The 18,755-nt window shown below is 42.1% G+C and overlaps 1 protein-coding gene across 4 annotated transcripts in view; it reads right to left on the bottom strand.

Annotated features, from left to right (window-relative positions):
* ZKSCAN1 (zinc finger with KRAB and SCAN domains 1) overlaps nt 1-18,755 on the bottom strand; it is a 76,325-nt gene that overhangs the window by 54,819 nt on the left and 2,751 nt on the right. For 2 of the 4 annotated variants that reach the window (XM_049904466.1, XM_049904469.1), the window contains exon 2: nt 9,543-9,601. The exons of the other annotated variants lie outside the window; for them this stretch is intronic. The gene's annotated coding sequence lies outside the window, so the exon portion shown is untranslated. The remainder of the gene's footprint in view (nt 1-9,542; nt 9,602-18,755) is intronic. 4 annotated transcript variants of the gene reach the window in all.

Raw genomic sequence — 18,755 nt, 5'->3', positions numbered from 1 at the left:
TGTTGTGCTACCAGGTCTCTGTTCAGACTACAGCAAAGAAAATCTACTCTGTAACACATGAAGTCACCATGAGCTGCAATCAACTCCCTGGCAATGGGTTTGGCTTTTTTTTTTTTTTTTTGTCTTTGAAAGGGTAACCGTGGGACTTCAATGGCTGTGGCTTTGCTCTAAGTTCCAAGACAAGTTCATAGTAGAGATTGAATTTTGTAGCTTTTTTGCATGACTCCTTCAGTTTGGAAAATTAGTTTAAAAAATGCTTGAAAACTAAAAAGCAATTGCAGCATCATTGAAGAAATTTTTCTCAATGGAGGAAAATAAGCACTTGTAATCTTCCACCCTAACACAACTATGATCACTTTCATTTATCCCTTTACTCTGTGTTTTCACATAAGATATATATGTGTGTGTGTGTGTATATGTGGAAACCCTGGTGGTGCACTGGTTAAGAGCTCTGCTGCTAATCAACAGGCCAGCAGTTTGAATACACCAGCAGCTCCTTGGAAACCCTACGGGGAAGTCTACTCTATCCTATATGGTTGCCACGAGTCGGAATCAACTCAATGGCAATTGGAATGTGTGTGTGTGTATACACATATTTATTACTATTATTATTTTAATCATAGTTGTATCGAAGAAGTGGCTGGTATAGTGGAAGTTATCTACTACATTCACACCATGTGACCAGAGCTGCTTGGGCCACATATGGGGACCTGATTGAAGCACAGCTAATAAATAAGGTGACCAGTGGAACTGTGAAGTGGCCTGGTCTGAGAGCTTTGATTAGCAGAACAAAACAGACCTGATGTGTCTGTCAGTTTGTCGTACTGTGGGGGCTTGTGCGTTGCTGTGATGCTGGAAGCTATGCCACTAGTATTCAAATATCGGCAGGGTCACCCATGGTGGGCAGGTTTCAGCTGAGCTGCCAGACTAAGACAGACTAGGAAGAAGGACCCAGTGGTCTACTTCTGAAAAGAATAAGCCAGTGAAAACCTTATGAATAGCAGCAGAACATTGTCTGATAGAGTGCCAGAAGATGAGTCCCTCAGGTTGGAAGGCACTCAAAAGATGACTGAGGAAGAGCTGCCTCCTCAAAGTAGAGTCGGCCTTAATGACATGGATGGAGTCAAGTTTTTGGGACCTTCATTTGCTGATGTGGCACAACTCAAAATGAGAAGAAAACATTTGCAAGCATCCGTTAATAATTGGAACTTGGAATGTATGTTATATAAATCTAGGAAAATTGGAAATCAAAAATGAAATGGAACATATAAAGATCAATATCCTAGGCATTAGCAAGCTGAAATGGACTGGTACTGGTCATTTTGAATTGGTCAGTCATATGGTCTACTATGCTGGGAATGACAAATTGAAGAGCAATGGCGTTGCATTCATCATCAAAAAGAATATGTCAAGATTTATCCTGAAGTGTAATGCTGTCAGTGATAGGATAATATCCATACGCCTACAAGGAAGACCAGTTAATATGACTATTATTCAAATTTACACACCAACCACAAGGCCAAAGACGAAGAAATTGAAGATTTTTTACCCACGTCTGCAGTCTGAAATTGATCAAACATGCAATTAGGATGCACTGATAATTACTGGTGATTGGAATGTGAAAGTTGGAAATGAAGAAGGATCGGTAGTTGGAAAATATGGCTTTGGTGATAAAAAAGATGCCAGAGATCGCATGATTGAATTTTGCCAGACCAACGACTTCTTCATTGCAAATACCTTTTCTTACCAACATAAATGGCAACTATACACATGGACCTCGCCAGATGGAATACACAGGAATCAAATCGACTACATCTGTGGAAAGAGACGATGGAAAAGCTCAATATCAGTCAGAACAAGGCCAGGAGCTAACTGCAAATCAGACCATCAATTACTTACATGCAAGTTCAAGTTGAAACTGAAAAAAATTAGAAGAAGTCCGCAGGAGCCAAAATACTACCTTGAATATATCCCACCCGAATTTAGAGACCACCTGAGGAGTAGATTTGACGCGTTGAACACTAATGACTGAAGACCAGACGAGTTGTGGAATGACGTCAAGGACATCATACATGGAGAAAGCCAGAGGTCATTAAAAAGACAGGAGAGAAAGAAAAGACCAAAACGGATGTCAGAAGAGACTCTGAAACTTGCTGTTAACAGTGAAGAAGCTAAAGCAAAAGGAAGAAATGATGAAGTAAAAGAGCTGAACAGAAGATTTCAAAGGGCTGTTCAAGAAGACAAAGTAAAGTATTATGATGACGTGTGCAAAGACCTGGAGATAGAAGACCAAAAGGGAAGAACAACTCAGCATTTCTCAAGCTGAAAGAACTGAAGAAAAAAAATTCAAGCCTCGAGTTACTAAATGACGCAGGAAGCATCAAAAGAAACTGGAAGGAATACACAGAGTCACTGTACCAAAAAGAATTGGTCAAAGTTTAGCCATTTCAGGAGGTAACATGTGATCAGGAACCAACAGTACTGAAGGAAGAAGTCCAAGCTGCACTGAAGGCATTGGCCAAAACAAGGCTCCAGGAATTGAAGGATACCAATTGAGATGTTTCAACAAACGGATGCAGTGCTGGAAGTGCTCACTCGTCTGTGCCAAGAAATATGGAAGACAGCTACCTGGCCAACCGACAGGAAGAAATCCATATTTATGCCTATTCCCAAGAAAGGTGATCCAGCCGAATGCAGAAATTATCGAACAATATCATTAATAGCACACGCAAGCAAAATTTTGCTGAAGATCATTCAAAAGCAGCTGCAGCGATATATTGACAGAGAACTGCCAGAAATTCAAGCCAAATTTAGAAGAGGACGTGGAACCAGGTATATCATTGCTGATGTCAGATGGATCCTGGCTGAAAGCAGAGAATACCAGAAAACTGTTTACCTGTGTTTCATTGACTATGCTAAGGCATTCAACTGTGTTGATCATAACAAATTATGGATAACATTGGGGAGAACGGGAATTCTGGAACACTTAATTGTGCTCATGAGGAACCTGTACATGGATCAAGAGACAGGAAAGTTGTGCATCAGGGTTGTTATCCTTTCACCATAACTATTTGGTCTGTATGCTGAGCAAATAATTCAAGAGGCTGGACTATATGAAGAGGAATGGGGCGTCATCAGGATTGGAGGAAGACTGATTAACAACCTGCGTTATGTAGATGACACAACCTTGCTTGTGGAAAGTGAAGGGGACTTGAAACACTGATGAGAATCAAAGACCACAGCCTTCAGTATGGATTACGTCTCAACATAAAGAAAAGGAAAATCCTCACAACTGGACCGATAAGCAACATCATGATAAACAGAGAAAGGATTGAGATTTCGTTTTCCCTTGATCCACAATCAACCCCATGGAAGCAGCAGTCAAGAAATCAAAACATGCATTGCATTGGACAAATCTGGTGCAAGAGATCTCTTTAAAGTGTTGAAAAGCAAAGATGTCATCTTGAAGACTTAAGGTGCACCTGACCCAAGCCCTGGTGTTTTCAGTCACCTCACATGCATGCGAAAGCTGGACAATGAATAAGGTAGACTGAAGGAGAATTGACGCCTTCGAATTGTGGTGTTGGCAAAGAATATTGAATATACCATGGACTGCCAAAAGAACGAACAAATCTGTCTTGGAAGTACAACCAGAAAGCTCCTTGGAAGCAAGGATGGAGAGATTGCATCTCACACACTTTAGGCATGTTGTCAGGAGGGATCAGTCACTGGAAAAGGACATCATGCTTGGTAAAGTAGAGGCTCAGTGAAAAAAGGAAGACCTTCAATGAGATGGACTGACACAGTGGCTGCAACAATGGGCTCGAGCACAGCCACAATTGTAAGAGTGGCGCAGGACCTGGCAGTGTTCCGTTCTGTTGTACACAGGGTTGGCACCTAACAACAACAACAGTGACTAACTGAAGCAATTAGATCATCTTTCTTGAGGAGTTTAAATGTGAGATACACAGAGAAAGCTGGGGGCAAGGAGAAATGAGTAAACAGAGCCATTAGGTGCTAAAAGCCAGGAAACAGTGGAAGCCATGAGTAAGCAGAGGTTTAGATGAAGAGAAAAACAAACAGAGCTTTAGAAAGAAAGACAGTGAGTGGTTGGCACACCCCAATGGCAGAGCACACAGAAGGAGGCTAGCTCTTAATATTAAGGGCCCACAGGATAACAAGGAGAAGGCCTGAATATCTTTCAAGCCCCAAACATTGTTTTATTCTCTGCATTGCTTGACTTTTCTGCAGATGCCAATGGACCCTGTCTCCCTACCTGCCTGTGTATCTTAAACTGAATCCCCTGCCAAAGAAAGAGTATAACTTTGTTCCTTGCCACTTAGAAAAGCCCTGTGTAATAATGTGAAATCTTGTGTAGAAATGCTTAATATAATATCGTTAATGTTTTTAATATTGCTACACAGAATGAGTCATTATCATTTTAATGTCTATATATTTATCTATATTCCACTGTGCAACTGTACAATTATTTAATACTTCATCTATTTCTAGATTTTTGTGTAAGCTGTGCTCTTTCACCTATCTGCGTTCTTAGCCCAGGCAGGAGTGTCTGCCGAAACCTCTTTATGGGGAAAGGGGGGGAACCCTGAAGACTCTTTTCCCCATTCTGACTCAGTAAAAAAAACAGTACTCAGTACTTTTCCATTCTTAGCCCTTCCCCCTTGCCCTCCCCTCACTCCTGCCTCCCCGTCAATAAAACTTCAGGAGCCGTTTGCTCCACAGGGAGATGGGTCTCCATGTCTGTCCTGATCCACCTGCCCCTCTACCAGGCATAGATCCTGGGGAGGTATGGAATGGGGGAGTTGGTGCCTTCTCCGGGTTTCTCTTGCTTATGCTATATACTATTGCAGTAAATGATAAAAGCCTTGACTGTTACTTTCATTTTGGCTTGTTGTCTTAATCAGCTATTCTGACACTTGGGCAGCTCAGATCAGCTCTCTCCAGCTCAGCTCAGTTCCTTGACAATTATTATTACATCTTAATTAGTAGAGGAAGACAGCATAAGGGGGAAAGAGACAATAAACCTGTAAATAATCAAATAAGACAATTTCATAGTGATGTTCTGAGACAAAACATCTTTGTGCATAAATCATTAAGTACATCTCTGATTATTTCCGAAGGATAGAAATCCCATTGCCGTTGAGTTGATTCTGACTCATAGCAACCCTATAAGACAGGGTAGAACTGCCCCACAGGGTTTCCAAGGAGCGGCTGGTGGATTCGAACTGCTGACCTTTTGGTTAGCTGCTGAACGCTTAACCACTGTGCCAGTAGACTCCAAAAAATAATGTTACTGGTTCCACGATAGACAGAGAGACTATATGAAATAGTTGCCAGCTACCCCAAGGTCTAGATCTATTGGCAAACAAATATAGCTAACAAGCTTAGGTGGCTTCCATCCAAGAGTTTTGAAAGAACTCAAAGGTAAATGTGTTGAAAGTACTGCTAAACGTAATGATTTACTATTACAAAGAGACACTGTGCTGCTCTGAACAAACAAATGTTTCTGAAGGGCCCAGAAACTGTGAGCTCACAAGTTTCATTTCCATATTGTGAAAGCTGGTAGAGTTAATACTGAAGGGAGGCATCCCTGAGTACACAGTGGACATCAGCTGTAGGGACCTTGGAGGTGTGCTTAGTACATACTGACTTTTTCATTGTAAGTTCTTTGGAGTTCTATCTGTGGGGGGCTAGTTGAGCCCTGGGTTTATGTTGCTTTGTGCAGAGAGAACCTGTGTTTGATTCCATCACGTACCCAGGAACATTAATAAGTCTTTGACTATAACCTTAATTTAGCTAGACATCTTTCGAGCCACTTAGATACTGTGATTTCAGACCCCAAACCTTTGTGAGGGTGGCCTTGTGGGTAGGAATTTTCTAAAGCACAACCAACCACACACCCCATCATCTTCTTCTTTGGCGTGGTTTTATTCTAATTCATCCTTAAGGGTGTTGCCCTTTGAGGTTTCTGACTTTCGGCAGAGGTCTCAGGTCTCTGGCTTTGTCTCCTGTCTCCCTCATGCGTGGCCTGTTAAAACGCATGTTCTAGATACCAGAGATTGGCATACATGTGGGCAAAAGTCTGCTCTAGGGCTCACTTACCCCTCTGGATTTGTGCTTTCATGTCATTTCTGGCCTCCAAGGAATTCCTTTATTTTCCCATCAGCTCACTTATGCATTAATAAAAGATGTCTTTTGTGTTTAACCTACCATTTTTAGGTGTACTGTACTGGTAGGGTTTCCTCTATTCATCTGGTCAGCTACATGGCTAGAACTAGAAGTCCAGGAGGATATATATTCAAAACTGAAAAATTACAGATGGTAGCTGGAATAAAACAGGCTTAATCATTAAATCTTGGAACAGTCTAACAAAGGCACTCAAGCAAAGTCCAAAGGACAAATAACCTGGAGATACTACTTTATATACAAGATAGTAAGTTTATGGATCTTATCCCAGGGTGACAAGCTGGAGAAGTGTGGCCCCCAGTGAGTGCTTGCTGAGTAAATAGAAGGTAGGTAAGAGCAGAGTTGGATGTATTTTTTAATTGGTTGAATTACCAGATCCAAGTTGTATTAAAAAATTCACATGAACTGTGCATGGAGTCTCTGGAGACAGGCTACTGGGCTCTGTCCTGTTTTTTCCTGTTCAACATTTTATCAGTGCTATAAATGAGAATGTTGATGACATAACATTAGGTTTATGCATGATAAGCTAAGAGTGTTAACTAATGTGTTAAAGGTAGAAAAAGCACCCTCTCCCCACCTCTGAGAACAAGCAAAGGAATGGATAAGTTAAAATTTAATAGGGCCAAATGTCCTGCATTTAGGTAGACAGCTTTACAAAATATATCTTGTGGCCACCTTCAAAGACAGAATATCAGTCTGGAAAAAATAACTATGAAGGTACTAGAAGTGGAAGATGAACCTTTTTGACAGCAATATTCATGAAAAGACCTGTTCGCTAATACACCAAGACTGTAATTCAATAAAAGTTAAACAAATCCTTGACTCCATGGGCAGCAGAGCTGAGTCCAATTTTGAAGCGCGAAGCATGCCTTCCTCTGTAATGGTCAGGCGACTTGGGTGCAAGGCTGCCCCTTTAGGTGCTCTTTTACTTCTCCCTCTCCCTGGAGTGGAGGAAGTAAGTGGTCTGCTTCTAGCAGATCATCTCCCCCTCTCATTTCCTATTCTAAATTATGGCTTGGCTGGTCTTTCGGGCAAAGGGGAGGGTGAGGCTGTCCTCTCCTTGTTGGTTGTCACTGCTTCCCTAAGTAACACAGTGTTCCAGTTACTTTGGCTGCGAAACAAGTTACCCTAAAGTTTAGTGGCTTAAAACAATGACAACATTCATTTTGCTCACAGATCTTCAGTTTGGCAGGGTTCTGTCTGGACAGCTCATATTTGTTGCATTTGGCTTAGCTGGGGAGGCTCAAGGGCTTGGGGTTGGACACATTGGAAAACTTGCACATTCACTAGTAAATCTGGCAATTGATACTGGCTGTTGGCTGAGATCTTAGCTGGGGCTGTTGGTCAGAACACCCACATGTGTTCTCTCCATGTGATCTGACTTCCTTACAAGACAGTGGCCAGGATCCAAGGAGAAGCATCTAGAGTAAGCCAGGTGGAGGTCATATTGCCTTTTCTGACCTAGCCTCTGAAGTTATACAGCATCACTTTCACTGCATCCAATTCCTCAAAACCAGCTGCCACCAAGTTGCTTCCAACTCATGGCTACACCATGCATGTGAGAACAGAACTGCTCCATAGGGTTTTCGGTGGTTGATTTTTCAGAAGTAGACCATCAGGCCTTTTTTCTGAGGTGCCTCTGGGTGGACTTGAACCGCCAACCTTTCAGGTAGCATCATCCAGGGACTCCTTCAGTTCCTCAAGGCAGTCATAAGGTCACATTCAGTTTCAGGGGGAGGGGTAATAGACATCACCTCTTGATGGGGAGTGGCGAAGCTTTGGAAGTGCATGTGGGACCAGAAACATTGCTGTGGCCACTTTTGGGAAGTACAGTCTGCCACATACTGACAGTCCATGTGTCAGACACCCAAATACCCGCACATGGAATACAAGTTTGAAATTTTCAGGGGATCTTTGGGGCCTGCTCACTGTTCAGTCCTGGTAGGTCTGGCTATTGCCCTCAACAAGGCACAGCACAACATCTTTTTGCTAGGACCCCTCAGGTGGGGCTCAAGCCCAGCTACCCTCCTCTGGGTCCACTTGATCTGTGGGAAACTCCAGGCATCCGTGGCAACTCCAAATTGTAGGAACATGTGCCGGTGCACTGCCCCCTCCTGCCCATCTTCTTATCTTAGGCAGTCCCGCCCACTGCCTTCGAGTCGATTCCGACTCACCAGTAGGCTTGTTGGATCACTCTCCCTCTGCCTGAGCAGGAGAAAGTTTGCTGTCTAAGATAATGGCAACCAGAGAATGAGACACCAGCCTTCCCCTGTTACTGACACTCCTCCCCATCCTACCCCCAGTTTTTGGGGGCATCCTCATTGGCTTCATGTGGGCAGGAGGGAAGACTACCCATGGAGGAAGAGAAGGAGGCATTCTCCAATAGGCAGAAGCCATTTTCCACAAAGCCCTTTCTCTCCTTCTTGCCAAGTTCATCTAGACTTGGAGAGCAGAAAAACTGGTTCTGAGCTTCTCTGCCTGTCATGCAAGTGGTTTCTGAGACCTCTGATGGGCTGTGCTGTGGACTGGGAGTGTCCTCAATAAGTTTGTGCCTCTTTGTTCTCAGCTTTGGCGATCTACTTCTGGAATGATTACAGCCTAGAAAACCCTATGAAGTAGTTATATTCTGCCACATGGGGTTGCTATGAGTTGAAAATTGACTTGAGGGTACCTAACAACGGTTCACATCCAGTCACACAAGTGCTGAAACATCTGGGTCTGAATGGGGGTGTTTATGAGGATATTGGTGCCTAATAAAAATACACATAATAACAGTAATAATAATAATAAGCCATGTGGCCTCATTCCCAAGTAAGCCCAACCTGTTATCCTTCATATCCGTGGTATGTAGAGTATGAGTTGTGGTGTGTAGAGACTGCCTTGATTCTAATCCTGTCTGTACTACTTATTCTTGGGCTAGTTACTTAAACTTTTGGAGCCTCAGTTTCTTTGTCTGTAAAACAAGGATTATAACATCATCTGGATAGTGCAGTTAATGTTCTCAGCTACTAACCAAATGGCTGGAGGTTCAAGTCCATCCAGACTAACATTGGAAGAAAGGCCTGATAATCTACTTCCCAAAAATCAGCTATTAAAAACCCTATGGTGCAAGCTGTACTCTAGCACACATGGGGTCGCTATGAGTCAAAGGTGACTCAGTGGCAATTGGTTGGTTAACAGTATCTGCCCCACTGGGTTGTCATGAGGCTGTAATGGAGTTAATGCATGTAAAGCCCCTGGTACAGTGCCTAGCACATTGCGAACTACTACTGTGGTTAGCTAGTAATGCTACTGTTATTATTATATTTTAATTCCAGAGACACGGGAGAACTCACCAGAACTCTAGTGGTCCTCTGACAGGTACCCCACTGGGACGGGGTGGGTTTTCCTCAACCTTTAAAAAACAAAGTAAGGAAGATAGTGATAACATTGGGCTGTGTTCCCAGGTTGGTCTTCATTTGTCCAAGGTCTGTACACATTTTGAATGACCCTCTTTGAAATTCTGGAATTCAGCCTTTACTGTGGGAACTGAAGTACTCAATACTAAACTTCTCTGATCACTGGAGTTTCAATCACAGGTGAGTCCTTTATAGCAATATCTCCCCCCCCTTTTTTTTTATAGGCCAAATGAAGAGGAGAGAGAACACACAGCACTGGAACACAGCTCAGATTTGGGTAGAACCTGGAGAGCAGGTGGACCAACCCAGAGCTTCCTTAAGCATTAGAGTAGTTTATAAAAGACAAGGACATCACTGCTCCAAGGAGCCTGCAGTGTTAGCAAGCATGCAATGGATGAACAAACACACACAGGCAGTTGGTCATAGAGTGAACTGTCGATCACCCTCCATGTGATCCTTAAAGCTTCTGGTCCCAGGAGTCGCAGTCTGATTTTAACAATCTATGACAGGCACTGAATGTAGAGAGAGAATACAGGAGGATAAAGAAGAGGGCTAACCAGAATTTCTGGAGGAAAGGAAGTGAGGCCTTTGCAGCAGGAAGTGTACTTAAGAGCTTATAAATAACATTTTATCCTGAAGTGAATAAAAGATCTGAATGCAGGTTGGTTAAAAAGAATGATGGCATGCAGAATGAAGATGTATTGAAGGGGAAGACAAAAACATTACAAAACAAAACAAAAACAGTTTTAATATCTTAGGCAGGAGATAAATGGAGATAAGGGGAGAAAGAGATAAATTCTAAATGAGACTCTATATGAACATATGTCATTACGCACATATGCTGAAGTACTTTGAAAGCTGCAAAACACAGTAACACCTTAGTTGATACAGAAAGGTGGTCACAAAAATAAATTGGAAAGAAGAGAGGAGAGCCAGGATTTGACAGTGGCAAGAAACAAAAGACCAGGCAGAAAGCTGGGTGGCTGAGTCAGGTGCTGGGGTTGGGCTATTTAGGTGGCAGGTGCAGAGCTGAGACATTTGGATGGCAAAGAAGTTCTAATCAACCAGACAGGTCAAAACAATTTGGACTGAGCAGTGAAATTGATCATAAGGGACAGAGGTAGAGGAAGAAAGGGGAGGAAACAGGGAATGATGTCCGTTGGGTGGGTTTGGTGCTTTGGGTTATAAAAGGAAGGATAAAGAACTGGGAAGAAATAGCTAGGACAGGAATTGAGAGGTAATGGCTTCAGGTAGATCTGTACAGGTTTGAATGTAGTGAGCCCAAGAAGAGACAGGGGCAAAGGAACTTGGAAAGAAGATTCAGTGAGTCTATAAAGCACACTCCCTAGCCTCCTGATTCCGGTTCATGACCTAACATTCTATATGTTACATGTGGTTTCCTCCAGTTTGGCTCTCCACATGAGGCTTGGCCTCTACTGCTCAACTGGTCATACTCATTGGCAGACCCTCATAGCTCTGGCACCATGCCCTTGCAGCTTTCTCTTAGAGGCCATCTGCAAGGTGGTTGCATATTGGAACAAGCTCTCTGCATGCCTCACCTCACCTTACAGCCAAATGGGCAGGCAGGGGGGCAAAGTACAAAGAGCATGAAATTTGGAGTCAGTCCTTCCTGGCTGTTGCCTTTTGCTGGTGATGTGGTTTTGTGCAAGTCACTTAACCTCTCTAAGTCTCAAATCCTCATCTGTAGAACAGAGAGATGAAAACGCTTTGTGAAGTGCAAAGTACCTTATAAGTGCCAACCATCACCATTCTTTAAATAAATAAAATTGCATTTCCCACCACCTTGCAAATAAAACTGGGGGTGACATTCTACAAAATTTATTTGGTTTTGATATGAATTAAAGGAAAAAATACAAAACAGCAGTGTCTTAAGAAATTTTACCAGATTGTCAATATTCACTCTCAAAATTTGTCCCACCATCAGAAGAGCATCTCAGAAACAGTGTTGTTTGGAGGTCACCTCCCCAGAGGCCTTGGAACATAGAGAGTCCTGACCTTTAAATTCTCCCCTGCTCAGCTAGAGAAGAGCCAGATGGCTGCTGCTAGCTCCCTGCCTGTGCAAACATCTCTCACCCAGCCAAGTAAACAGGCCTCTCTGTGTACAAGGCTCCTGGGGACTGCTTCTGTGAAGTGTAGCCTAGAAACAAGGAAGCTGAGGCTCAAGGCTGTGGACTTTGGTTATGTTTTTAATATGGGTCCCAAGCAACCGGGTCATCCATCCTTGGCTCTTTCTCTCTTTATGCAAACAGGGCTGAGAGCCAAGGTGGTTGGAATACAGCTCTCTCTCCTCCCTGGGTAAACACATTACAAAGAATCTTTGTAACTCTCCAGGCAGAGTGGCCCAACCCAGGGGAAAGAGGACAAATCATGAAGGGAGTGGGTTGGAGGCCGGAGAGGAGTGGTGGAGATGCCTGGTTATGCTTCCCCTACCACACCAAAGCAATAGAGAGACAGTCAGCTTTGCCCAGTGTCTGACCATGGGAGGAATGGGTCTGTCACCTGCAGCAGAAACCAAGGGAGGTGGTGTTAGAAAAGTGGTGACAGACTTAATCTCCCACAACCTGACAGCCCCATAAGGTGGCGGGGTTTTGGTATCTGGCACTTCCCTACCTTAGCATTTCAAATGCGATGAAAAATGAACTAAGGCTGCTTTTCAAGCAGTATAAGGGTAGGGGAAAGAATTTTAGCTGGAGAATTGAGAAAACAAATTGTATTCCTGCCTCCACCCCTAGTTAGCTGTGTACCCTTTGGATGATACCTTAACTTCTCTGAGTTTCCTTTGTCTAGATAAATTAGAATGATAATATCTGCCATTTTTGAGCATCACTGGTGTGACAGGGGCTTCATATAGGTTATTTTATTAACCCACACAACTATCCATTGAGGTAGGGATGATTAGCCCCATTTTAGAGATATAGAAACTGAGGCTCAGTAAGGACAACTGACTCACCCAGAGATATGCAATAAGTGGCAGAAGCAGGAACCGTACCCAGCTCTTTTCTATTCCAAACCCCCATTCTGTCCCTGCAACTATGAAAAGTGGGATTTCTTTCCTTGATAATTTGAAAGATGAGAATACACGGGTACTTGGCCTACTTAAAACAATTTTTATTTGCTCTGAGACAGAGGTTTTGACTTAGATGAAGCATATTCCATGTCTGGGAGTCAGAGCTCTGTCTCAGAACTAACACCCTTCCCAGATATATCCCCTCACATTCCACCTTGGTTAAAGTCCAGGGAAAGGGAACAATCAATAACTTATTCCACCCCAGGACAGAACTTGGCAACAACTCTTAGAATTGCTTTTACCCCCTTTTCCATCCCCAGGCAATTCATAATCACCTAAATTTCCACGGCACATCTCGGAGGCTACACGAGGAGACAGAGAAGGAGAATCCTTATACCTACAAACAAAAATTAGTGCTGGGAGGCATTGCTAATGGAAAGGGTAAGGAAAGTTCAGAGACCTTTGACAATAAACACTGGACAATGTCGTTCTAGGACAGCAGTCAGCAATCTCCCATTTCTTTTTGTACAGCCCACAATTGAAGAATGGTTTGTACATTTTAGTTGGAAATTGTTGGGAAAAAAATTAAAAGAAAAATAGTAGTTCATGACACATGAAAATTATATAAAATTCAGATTTCAGTGTCCGTAAATAAAGTTTCATTAGAACTTAACTGTGCTTTGCTTACATATTGTCTGTGGCTGCTATTGCACTACAACTCAGAGTTGAGCAGATGCAACAGAGACCATACGACCATATTATAATCTGGCCCTTTACAGAAAAAGCATGCACCTGGGACAGGGGTTGGGGGAAGGCCTCACCATTCAGGAGGTAAAATCTGATTTAACCCCCTTGTGTTGCGTATAGCACCCACATCCTCAACAGTCCGATGTGTCTTGAGGGCTGTGTGATCTTAGATCCATGGTGGATAAGTAGCCCTGGCTTTACCTCCCTCTCCTTCAAGGGTCATGGCCCTTTCCTCACTCAGCATCCAGAGCTCAGGCAATCAGGCTTGGACTCAGGCAGGAGACTATGGGGTTTTCCTCCAGAGAAGCTGACCGAGACAGATCTATAGGCACTGAAAGTGAGGAGTCCAATTGTCCATCAGATAGTCTAAGGGAAGCTCATCAGTGGCTAAGCTCTGCCCGCACCAGAGGCTTCTAGTCTGCTTCCTAGAGGCCCTCATTACCATGTGAATGGACAGCCAAGGCATTTGAGGAAAACCCCTACTGTAAGGGCAGGTCACAGCACAAAAACCAGGAAACCAAGAATGCAGGGAGCAGAAGAAAATACCTAACAAAAAACACTGCAGTGAATGTCCTCAGAGATAAAAGAAAAAACTGTAGGATGCTCTGTCAAAGGAATGCCTTAGAAATGGAAACTATGAGAGCAAAAACGAAAAATTCAACAGAAGAGGAGATTAAGGAAATTTCCCAGCAAATAGAATAAAAAGACAAAGAGATTAAAAAAAAAAACACTGAAAAAGATATGAAAATAAGAGAATCAACCCAGAAGGTCCAACATCTGAGTTTCAGGAATTTCAGAAAGTTTTAGGAATTTCAGAAAAATGAAGTAGGGGAAAAATATCAGTAAAACGATTTAAGAAAAAAATTTGAAAATAAAAACCAGGTACAGCCCACTGATGTCATTGTTGCCAGTTGCCATTGAGTTGATTCCAACTCATGGCTACCCCATGTGTGCAAAGTTGAACTGCTCCATAGGGTTCTCAAGGCCTGTCTTCCAAGGCACCTCTGGGTGGGTTTGAACCACCAACCTTTCAGCTAGTAGTTGAGTGCTTAACCATTTGTACTACCCAGGAACTCTGAATGCTTAGCAGAATGAGTGGAAACAAACAAACAAAATAGAGCTCATCAATGTGAAATTTTAGAACTTAAAATCTCCAGAATTAAAAAAAAAGAACAAGTCTCAGGTACAGGGCCAAGAAGTAAAATGGACTTCTTAACAGCGACACTGAAAGTTAGAAGACAAAATTCCAAGGGAGAATGATTTCCAAATTAGAATTGTATCCTCAAACTAAAAATAGTTGTGAGGTGAAACATTGACATTTTTTAGATTTACAAAGTACTAAAATATTTACTTTTCTAGCCCCCTTTCTCAAGAAGCTTATCAAAGGATTGTTGTTGCGTGTGCTCGAGTCAATTTCAACTCATAGCTACACTATAGGATAGAGTAGAACTGCCCCATAGAGTTTTCAAGGAACAGCTGGTGGATTTGAACCACAGACCTTTTGGTTAGCTGCCTATCTCCTAACCACTGTACCACCAGGGCTCCATTGCGCCATCAGGTCTCCTTTATTGAAGGATATGCTTCACCAAACCAGGAGTACCCAAGAAAGAGTAGAGATAGAGTTCAGAGCAGGAGAGGGGTAAAGGGATTCCCCAGGCTGCTGCTGAAGGCGGACCCCAAGATGAGAGCTGTACGAGAGCCTAGAGGGCAGCCAGCCTATTTTGGCGCAGGAGTCAAGAGTTCCAGGACCTTTCTAAAGAGTAAAACATGTTGTGTTCAGGTTTTAAATCAAACTGTATCTCAAAACCTAAAGAAGACATTTTAGCCTCTATGGACAAGGACTTTTCCGTATTTATTTAAAAATTGCTTTGTTTGTTGTTGCTTAGCTGTTTTCAAAAAGCAAAGAAAGTTCCTGTTTTACCGTGCCATTTGTCATTTGTCAATCTAGTTGATAATATGACTGTTAAAAATAAAAATTTCCACAAGATTAAATTTGAGTATGACCTCATAAGCTTTATTTGCAATTCATGAATTGGGAAGTGTCTGGTGTGGAAGTCAGACAAGAACTTAGAAGAGCAGTACTAAGCAAAAGGGTATTTGTAGGCACGAACAGACTGTAACAAGGAAGCTATACTGGGCAACTTTCAGATTGGCTGGAAGGCATTTTCTTTCCTTATTTGGGATTAAGGGGAAAATTTGAACTAGGTTAAACTGAGCAGGCAAATCCTAATTGGTTAATTTAGGTTTAGGTTTCTGGGAAAGTCGAGCATTTAGAAGAAACAGAAATTTAAATTTCAGTTTCCTGACATAGGGCTTAGCATGAGTGACTCCTTCTTGGGCCTAATATAGTCATACAGAACTTCGGTAAAGAATACGGAGTCTCTGGCTATCTCCAGAATGCAATATCATACTACTTTCATACCTTAAAACACCTTAATTTCCCTCCATTATGTAGCAAAACTACCAAAAATGTATAGAGTCCATAGGTGAGATGGCCCTGGGTCTGTTCTAGAATGTAAGTATAGGTAATAGAGAGCCTGAGTGCTTCTCAGTCAACTTTGCTCAAAACCAAAACTGTTGCCATCAAATTGATTTCGACTCATAGCGACCCTATAGGACAGAGTGGAACTGCCCCACAGGGTTTCCAAAGAGTGGCTGGTGGATTCAAACTGCTAACCTTTTTGGTTAGCGGCTGAGCTCTTAACAACTGCACCACCAGTGCCCCCACCAAACTCGTTGCCATCGAGTCAATTCTGACTGAAGTAGCAGATTATTCAGGGGTTTTTACTTCTGTCACCCCATCTGCCATCGTTTAACAGCTTTAAACACTGCTCTTCTGGGTAGAGAGGAAAACAAGAGCCTATATCTGGTGAAGGACTTGTGAGAAAAGAGCCTGGGCTTTGAAGCCAAACTGACTTAACTTTTTAGCTGTTGGACTTTGGCAACTCTGTGAACCTTAGTCTCCTCAGTAAGGTACTGGGCATGATAATTTCAGCCTTTGAGGGTTTTTCTGAGTTTTAAGAGATGGGTAGATAGATGACTATAATAGATATAAAGCATCATTACCATTCCTGGTTCCTAACAGGTGCTTAATATCTTTTGGGTATTATTACATACCTTGATCAACCGAACCTGGTGCCGTCAAGTTGATTCTGACTCACAGCGACCCTATAGGACAGAGTTTAGAACTGCCTCATAGGGTTTCCAAAGAGCGACTGGTGGATTCGAACTACCGACCTTTTAGTAAGCAGCCAGAGCTCTTAACAACCACCAGAGCTCCATGGATTACACAGTGCTTTCATATATCCTCTCTCATTGAATCTTCAGTGAGGTGGGAGGCCAAGTTTATGTCCCCATTTTAAAACAGACAAAACCAAGGAGGCTCAGCAACAGGCTAGTGCTGTTGAAAGGATCCTTTAGGGCACGACGTTTCTGATTACTGGGCAATGCTCTACCAGAGATGAACTCCTCGGGAAGAGAATTTCCCTGAAAGATAGATTGTCTTTGACATGGCCTTACATCTGGTCTCACCTTTCCAGCGGCAGAAATAGGTAGTTAAGAACAGACTGAAATTACACACCTGTTCCCAGAAAGGGTGTTTTACCATCCTAAGTGGGGCCAGAAGGGATTAGTGATGACGGGACAGAGTGAATCGGTGTACTGAAAGTTTTATAACCATTGCCCCAAACAAAATTGGAAACCAAATGTGTGTCAATCACTTCATTCTTGTAACTACATTTACTATATAAATTAGGTAAGCAACATCAGGGCAGCCAGCAATAAGATTTGAGAAATAAGGACTAACCCCTGCGCAAAGGATAGAGTTTGTTATTTTTAAACAGGCTTCAGTTCCTCTTTGAACATTACAAAGTAAACATTTGTTTCTACCATGTTTTAGAAAATGGTTCATGGAAAGGGTTGTGCCAAGGATGACATCTTAATCAAATTCAGACTTCTCAAGTCACTCAGAAATAACTTTAACTTAAAAACTTCAGAGACTATTTATAGGAACTGGCATGAAAGCAGGATTCCTGTTTAATTGTCACAACAAATGATCTGAGTATATAAGACTTCTGTTTAGTTTTTCTTTTCAAAGAAATGTGCAATGAAACCAAGAAAGTCATGTAGGCAGGACCATTTAGTGCAGGGCCAAATATCCCTGAGGACGTCTTTGTGTGAAGGACACTCATACTGTTGACCAAGTCAGTCAACTTGAGTTAATTTCTGTACACACAGGATGGCGTCATACATTTTAGAAGGACTGCCAAGCAGAACGATGAAAAGTGCTATTTCTCAAAACATTAGCAAGAAGCCAATAAATGTGGGCTGAATGAAGAAATATTATTTTATAACAGTAAAACATCAGAGGACTAAAATACTAACATATAAACAGTCATCCCTATTATATATTGTAGAAATATATACTCCATGAGTCCATTTATAGATTGGGAATTTGAAGCTTATTCTCCCAATTAATATAATTTTTCCAATTAAACAACCTTTCCTTACAGTCCCTTCCATCAAGCTACCTTCTCCTTTTACCTTTTTTTAAAGGAAAATTCTTAATCTACTGTAATATTCCTTTATTAATAACTCAGTCTTTTTAATTGTGCTAACTTTATTAGGATTATTATTGTTTTTCTTGAAGCTCTGGTTACAAAGTACGTAGTTTGGGTAGTCTTTTCCAGCCCTATTAGCCTTGAATGATTGTGCAGAACTTGAAGATTTTTTTAGAAATCTGTGCATCACGATACACACGAACGTCTGCACTGCACACATATGCTTGAGAAGGAATGAGAATACACAAACGAGTCTGAAAAATAAGAAATGAAAGTAGGAAGTACTAAAAGAAGAAACAAACATTTTAATAATAGACAAGAGCAGAAGCTAAAATGAGGGAACTAAAGAAGGCAAGAAGGAAATAAGCAAAAAGAGGTTTGTGCAAAGAAGAACGAAGATACTAAGACAGCCCCGGATGTCTGATTATATAAGACAAAAAAACACGGAGTGATGCCATTTCATATCATGTGCAGAAAGATATATGAGGAACAACTTGGTCTCCATCCCCTGGTTTGTGAAGCTAATGTAACAGGATGGTGTCGTACATCTTAGAAAGATCTCCATCCACAATAAGTGTTATTTCTCAAAACATTAGAAGCCAATAAACACGGGCTGAATATTATTTTCTAACAGTAAAATATCAGAGGACTAAAAGGCTGAGCAGTTCCCTCCATCCTTCGTATGGCCCCAGGGTGGGCCTGGATTCTCAATGGCTACCTTATTGATTCCAGAATTGATCACCTCTTAACGCTTATCGGAAACCCTGGTGGCATAGTTCTTAAGTGCTACAGCTGCTAACCAAAAGGCCAGCAGTT

Source organism: Elephas maximus, chromosome 12, assembly GCF_024166365.1.
Source record: "Elephas maximus indicus isolate mEleMax1 chromosome 12, mEleMax1 primary haplotype, whole genome shotgun sequence".
Taxonomy (NCBI): domain Eukaryota; kingdom Metazoa; phylum Chordata; class Mammalia; order Proboscidea; family Elephantidae; genus Elephas; species Elephas maximus.
This window is presented reverse-complemented; position numbering and strand designations above follow the sequence as displayed.